Source organism: Bubalus kerabau, chromosome 1 (assembly GCF_029407905.1).
Source record: "Bubalus kerabau isolate K-KA32 ecotype Philippines breed swamp buffalo chromosome 1, PCC_UOA_SB_1v2, whole genome shotgun sequence".
Classification (NCBI taxonomy): domain Eukaryota; kingdom Metazoa; phylum Chordata; class Mammalia; order Artiodactyla; family Bovidae; genus Bubalus; species Bubalus kerabau.
The window spans coordinates 170,936,511-170,944,124 of record NC_073624.1 but is presented as its reverse complement, the minus strand read 5'-3'; positions in this window follow the sequence as shown (position 1 = coordinate 170,944,124).

The window sequence follows — 7,614 nt, the reverse complement described above, 5'->3', positions numbered from 1 at the left end:
CAAGGGATGATGTAATGCAAGTGTGTATGCCAGAAGAAGGGTTTAAAGGTATTGGTCTATTTGGACATTAAATTTTTGAACACTTGCTGACTACTAAGAAATGGCCAGAAGAGAAGAGGAGTTTGACATGTTAGGACATTAAAGAAAAGGTGGATTTAAGAATTAAACCATTACATGACTCTTCCAAAATGCAGAAAACCATTCAAAAGTGACCCAAAATGATTCTGATGTCAAATAAAGCAGATTGTACTGAAGGCCGTTAGACTTGAAGGAAATGTTACAAATTTTATATTTAAGGGGGGTGGTGGGAGGGAAAGGGCAAGTGAAGACTGAAAAAGTTTAGTAGCAGTATCAGTAAATCATGTTTTCATATGAGATTTATAGTCGTGGAAAGAATAAAGTTCTGTTTCCTTGCCTGAGTTTTATATTGAATGCACTGGTCCAAAAAGGATTTGTATCACAGTGGATGGGACAACATTCTACTCTAAACGAAAAGTAATTCTTTTAGAGACATAATCTGCTTACCAAAACCAGTCTTTGATTCATTTTACTTTCAGTAAAGCATGAAAGCAAAGAACTGGCAAAAAAAAAAAAATTTTTTTTCAGAATGCTTCCTGGCATAAGAGGAGCATTTTGAGAGTGTTGTTACTTTTATTTTCTGGGAGCACAGTCAGCAGGACGTGGCCACACCATCACGGCCACAGCCGACCCTCCACACCTCTGGTCCACACTGCGGTGAGCATCACGGCCATTGGGAACCTGCGACAGGCCGGAGTGGGAGGTGGTGGTTCTGTACTTTTGGATACACTGACCGAGACCAAAGTCAGGACTTACCTGGTGGTGCCGTGGGCAAGAATCTGCCTGCGGATGCAGGGGACACGGGTTGGCTCCCCAGGAAGATGCTAAATGCCGAGGCGTAACTGAGCCCACACACGACTACCGAGCCCGTGCTCTGGAGCCCGGGAGCCACAACTGCCGCAGCTGTGCTGCAACCACTGCAACCACTGGTTTGCCTGCCGAGAGCCTGTGCTCTGAGACGAGACGCCACCGCAGCGAGAAGCCTGAGCACTGCACTAGAGAAAGCTCGCGCAAAGCAAGGACGTCCCAGCACAGACAAAAATTAAAGAGAAGGAAAAAGACCAACGTCAACTGGTATAAGCCATTTCCTGAGCCAGCATTAGGCCTGCGGAGACCCAGCAGCTTTCAGACAGGCTCCTGCTTTCAGGGGACCCCAGTGTGCATTTCCATGCCCACCCCTGACCCAGGGGGCTACAGACGCTATCTGGCTAAGCTTGGGTCATATGTATATTCCACCCTATCCACAATGATAGGGGAGAAATGAATCTTCAAAGGAAAATTTCCATCCAGAAAAGGGACAGAAATTGAACACGTGAGGGTGAGATAGGCTGAGACCTGGGACCCTTTACAACATCTCCTCCAGCAACAGACTACAAAGAAATGATAAGGGACTGGAAGTAACTGCATGCATGCACAATTGGGGCAAATTATGAGCAACAGGAGACAAAAAAGCCAAAACCCAGCTGTTGCTTCTGAGGTGTCTGGAGCAAAGGTTGGGTATCACATGATCCCTGCACATGGGAGCAGCAGAGTAGGCAGACAGCTAAGCCACCCTTCCAGGGTGGATCCACCAGCCCTCTCCTACCCTCATCCCATGTTAAGTGTCGGGTGGGTGTACTCTCCTTTGGCTCTTGTCTCCTTGTATCAGAGATTTGGAATGGTGGATCAAGTGTAGCTGAAACAGCATTTTATTAAGCTGGCAGTATTTCTAAGGACAAACTAGTTACAGCTCAAGCTGGAAGCAGGCAGCAGACTCCCACGGAGCAAGTGCAGGCCAACCCAATGTCATTTAGTCACTGAATCCTGCCCAACTCTTTGTGACCCGAGGGACTGTAGCCCACCAGGTTCCTCTGCCCATGGGATTTCAGGCAAGAATACTGGAGTGGGTTGCCATTTCCTTCTCTAGCGCATCTTCCTGACCCAGTCCTGCTTGGCAGGTAGATTCTTGAACACTGAACCAAAAAGAAAACCTGAAGTCACCCATAAGCTGCCCCTATTGCGCTCGTTTTGCGTTTTTATGGTTTCTGTCTCCTTCCCCTGGAACCTGATTCCTTACACGCTATGCAAATACGGGATGGTACCCGTATTTGCCTGATTGCTTACGCCCAAGACCAGAGGTTCTCACTCAGGTCCTGGACTGCCCCTTTCATGGGCCTTTTTTTTTTTTTTTCCCTTTTCCCTCTGCCTGGTTCCACCATTTTGGACGCTCTCTTTTTTTCTTTTTCCTGCTATTCTAGTTACCTGACATAAGAAACCAGTTCCGACGGCCTTCTTGGCTGGCCTTTTACCAATTTCTATTGATTAAAGAGTCCACGAGCCCAGGTGTTAACACAGGGACTGGGGAATGCAAAATCCGGGGGTGGAGAGGGGCTTTAGCCCCTTTTTCTCTTCAGAAGTCTCTTCTAAGAAAACCTCAGCTCCTTCTCCAGAACTGCGTGGGGCGGGGAGGTGGTGGTGGTGGAGAGGGCGGCGCCCTTCTCTGAAGCTGTGACCCATGCGCTGTGATTTCTCCCCACCTGACACAATTTTAGCCAGGGCGCAGTGGCTGCCATCCTGCCAGCTTTGGCGTGACCTCCAGCTCAGGCTTCGTGCCTCTCCTGTCCTCTCCTCTCTCCTTAGCTCAGGGCCTGCCACACAGTAGCTCCCGGGCGCCAGGCAGAGCAGGATACTGAGCACCCAGCATCAGGGCCTGCCAAGGCCACCGCACGCCCTTCTCTTGTCCAGTCGCTTGCGTGAAGCCCAGGCACACCCTTTCCCCCCGCGACAGAGCGGCTGGAACACCGAGAACCCCCCGCACGGCGGCTGCCCACCTCGGCTCGCGGCACCTTTTCAAGGGCTGGTCTGGCGGTTGCTGCGCGAGGCGGCCCTCACCGGAAGGGGGCGTCCGAGACACCGTTTTACCGAAGCTCGGAGGAGGAGCAGCGCCATCCCAGCTCGAGAGTTAGGGTTACACGATAAAAGGCACGCGCTACGTCCAACATTCGACCCCGCAAATGCTACCCGAGCTCCCCCAAAGTTCAGGCGCTGGGACCCAGCCTGAGCAAAAGGGGTGCCCTGCGCCAGGAGCAGAGGGCGCCCAAGGCCTTGGGGGAGCTAGCTGTTACCAAGAGGCAGCGGCTGGTGGGGAGCCTGGCAGGAGGGCGGGACTTCAGAGCACAAGAGAACGCCACATAACTTTTCCAGAAGGTTTTCGAAGGGAGCCGGGGAGAGGAGGGACACTGACCAGACCCTGACAAGCAGCGGCCGTCCGTTCCACGTGATCCTAACCTCCGAACCCGGTCAGGAAAGCGCCTCTCCCCGCTCCCGCCCCTCTCGCGGCTCGGCCGGAGAGGCGCTCCTGGGAGGCTGCTGCCCGCAGTCCAGCTGGGACCCCCGGCACCCCTCTGCCTTGAGCGGCCGTCCCCCAGCCCGGAAGGCCCAGGCACCACCGTGGGTCTCCGCCTGCGACACCAGATCCCGTCAAGAGTCGCCCCACCATTTCCTCAAGTTCCGCGCCCCCACACCTCATGGCTCCTGCCTTGATTCTCCCAGCCTTCCGCAGTCAAGCTGGACCTTTCCTTTGGAGGGGCGCCCTGGGGTAGGTCTCCAGTGCGGGCTGAAAAGGCCCGCGAGGGGCCGGGCCCTTGGATCCCAATCGCGACCCTCCTCCGAGCGCCCCGCCCACCCTCCGGCCAGGGGCAGGGTCCACGTCACTTTGTCCAGCGGTTTAGGGCACCTGCAACCGACTACAGCACTGGTCTGCCGCCTAGAGCGAGGTGTTCGCTCCCTGTCACTGCAGAAAAACCGAAGCCCCTGCCGGCTTTTCAGTACGGCAGTGACACCGCCCGGCACCGGCAGTCCAAGGACACGGACTGGAGAAGGGTTTGGCCGGCGGACGGCGCTTGGGGTCGGCTCCAGCCTCCCCCCAGGGGCCCGCTGTCCCCCTCTAGTGACTCCGCAGCCCGAGCTCCGGCCGCACCCCTTTCCGGCCGCCTATTCCTCCCCGGCAGGCGCGCTGGGCCTGGGTCTCAGCGGGAAAGGCCCCTGGCGCCGCCCCCAGGCCTCCCTTCCCGGGTTCCGCGTAGGTGAGCGCCGTCTCCACTGCCCCCTGCGCAACGCCCCACTCCGCGCGCGCCGCCCCCACGACCCCCACAGGGCCTGACGGCCCCCAGCTCCCGTCTAGTGCGAGCAGCCCAGCCAGAAGGGAGGCAACAGCCAGGCAGGAGAGCCCCGGGGCCCCCCGAGGCCCACAGCTTGGCATCACCTAACTCTCCAATCAGGTCTCCTCCGTACCTTCATCTCCTTTTCCCCAGGGCCACTGACTTTTTTTAGCTCCTCTTCTTTAAGAAGCTTCCCTCCTGCCCCCATGATTCCCTGTGGGCTGAGATGTGCGCTTTTGCCAGAGGGCTAAAAAGGGGTGATACCCAGTGCCTGGGGATTTTTCCGAGGGTGTGGTCAGGGAAGGCCCGACTGAGGTGACATTTAAAGGGTGAGAGGTTACAGTGGGGAGGCAGTGGGGAAAGCGGCCTAGGAAAGGGGAGGAGCCAGGAAAAAGTCACCAGGTAGAATATTTGGTTGGGAGAGGGTGTGTCCCTTCCCTGTTAGGGAGAGGAAGAGAATAGCAGACAGGACCCAGGGCCCTGTGGCCTGGAGGCAGCCTACTCATCACACTGTTTTCACGTGGAGAAACAAACTCAAACCTTGGGCCTAATGTTGGGGTGGGGAAAAGCTTGATTTCGTGTAATTTTCCATATAAATGGTGGCCCAGAGCAGCTCAGTCCTACTCTTGCATTGGATTTGTTTCTGGCTGCCCCACCACACACGTCTAAGCTTAGCTCCACTTGGCAAAGAAAATAAAGGAAACTTAAGAAAACTATTGTCAAGGGATGGGATTGGGACAGGTTGGGTGGGACCTGGGAACTTTTGCTGCAGCACTACAATGTTTGTACCTGGACACACTTCTCAAGCAACAAAATACAAAGAGACTATCATTGTTTAGTTGCTAAGTCATGTCTGACTCTGCCACCACATGGACTCCACCAGGCTCCTCTGTCCATGGGATTTCCCAGGTAAAAATACTCGAGTAGTTTGCCATTTCCTTCTCCAGGAGATCTTTCCAACCCAGGGATCAAACCTGAGTCTTCTGCTTGGCAGGCAGATTCTTTACCACTGAACCACCAGGGAGGCCCACAAAGAAATTCTTAAGGGACTAAAATAGCTATGTGCATACAGTAATTGGGAAAAATTATAGACAAAAAAGGTACAAAAAGACTAAAAAAAACCAACTGCCACTTCTGAAGAGCCAGCAGAAATGCAGTATTGCACATGCCCCTCTCCTGCATTCAACACCACATAAGGGGTGGGCAAGCCACCCAAGCCACCCCTCCAGTCAGGCCCCCTGGATACACCGCATACCCTCACCCCCATATAAGGAACAAACTCACAGCCCCCTCTCCCCCACCTCCGTCAGGGAGAGAGCTAGCAAGGAACCTGTTCCTTGTTTTCCCTCCCGTCTGCTGCAGCAGGGGCCCCAGTAGAGCCTCCTCCTTGGATCATGGGGACAGATTCTGGTTGCCAGCTCTCTGCCACCCTGGCATCTACTTGCTCTTTTGGCCCCCGGGGCCTGAAGAGACCCATGCAACAGCTCCCCACCTTGACTGCCTGCCTGATAAGATGTCATTGAGGTGGGTGGCAGCAAGGGGGCTGGGGATCCCCTTGTTATGACGGCTGATCATGGGATGCTGACTCACTGCCGGCCAGACCACCTGACCACAAGCGCAGGCAGAGAGGGCCCTGCCAGGGAGTTCCCCGGCTGCCGCCTTGTTTACCTCCAGCAAGGCTTGGGGGAGGGGCGGGGGAGGGCAAGGCTCAGGAGTGAGGCATGCTGGGAAGGCCAGAACTCCGGCTCCCTAGCTGGGGGTGGTCTGCCTGCTTGCCAGGGCACCATTTCCCCCCACCCACCTTCTCCCTGAGCTTTCCATTCGTCCCTGCAAACCTACCACTGTCTCAAACATCATAAGGCTAGAAAGCAGATGTTTTCCTAGGGGCAATCTCTGTCTCAGCTGCCTCTGTTTAAACACAGCGTCCTTCCTGAAATCTGAGGTTCCCTAGAACCACAGGGCTTTGGTGGTGAACCCCTCACACTCTCAGCTGGGGACGATGACGCTCTGGCAGGGGGTCAGGAAACCAGCTCTTGCCTTGCCCAGGGCTGAGTGACTCTCAAGCTGCTGAGTCACACAGGGGCGCCTGTGGGCCACTACAGCCTCCACCCAGCACTGCTCCCTCTTTGTCCCTTGACTCTGTCTGTAGGGCAGTAGGCAGAGAGGGTCCTTTCCTAGGCTCAAAGTAGGGATGCTGGGAGAAGCCTGAGAACAGACTGTCCTCTCTATAGGGTTCTGGACAGCGGTTCAAAGCCTTGCCTACTCTGGAGCTCTCTGGGAAGGACAAGCCACCCCTGTGAACAGGTCCCAGTTGTGCTTCCACAAGCATGGCACCCTTGCATCTGACTAGCCAAATCCAACTGACCTTCCTGTGGTCTCCAGGTTTCCCATTATTCCTTTAAGTTTTACCTGCTTCCACAAACCCCACCACGAAAAAGCATGAATTTGACTCAGCAGGTTTGACTTTCTACTCACAGAACCATACCTGGGAGGGTTCATAGGGTGACACACCTTCCCGACTACCTTCTTCTAAGACATTCATCCCAACCCCTTCCCCCAGGCTGTTTGAACAGGTCACTTTTGTCACATAAAGCTGGAGATGCCCAGCACAGGAAGGAAGTAGGCTGTTGATCTGCCTATTGGGCTGCCCATGAGGCCTGAGACCCCCTCAGGCCCTTGGGTACCACCTGATGATAAATGGGTGTCCAGGCAGCAATGGCGAGTCTTTTAGGGAGCATTGAACATTTGGTGGCTACTGAGGCTCCAGGAAGCCTTAGCAAGCCCTCCGTGTCAGGTGGGGATGGGAATATTTTGTGCTGTCTTGGCACCTCTCAACCCTACCCTCTGTCAAACTGGGAGCTCCTCTGCTGCTTGCGCTTCAGTTGGGAGAGTCTGTCCCTCCACTCAGTAAGGGGCTGTCATGGAGGATGCTGGGGATGGTGGAGTGGGCTGCCACCTGAGAGGCTGATGGCTTCAAAGGGAGGAGCTTCTGCCAAGAGTGGCAATGTTAGGACAGCACCCCAGGAGCCAATTTGTTCTAGATGGCGGTGCCCGCTGAGCGCCTAGAAGCTTCCTGGCTTCGGGCTTCTGTCGCCCACCTTCCTCCTGCACTGGGCATCTCCAGGCCGCCTGGGTTCTGCTTTGCTGAGTCACAGCCAGGACCAGACCTGGGAGGGGTCTCCAGGTGAAGAGGCTGGCTAAAGATCTTTGACGTCGGAGTAGGGGGCTGGCCTCTTGGGGTGCCTGGTGCATTAGAGGCAGTGAGGAAAGGGGGCGGCAATGAGGGGGCAGTGAGCCTGGGGCTCCCGGAGGGCGGCTCGCGAGCCACGGCCGGGCGCTGAGGCCCCGCCCCCAGAAGGCGGCGTGGGGGCGCGGCTTCCCTCTTCCCTACAAAAGC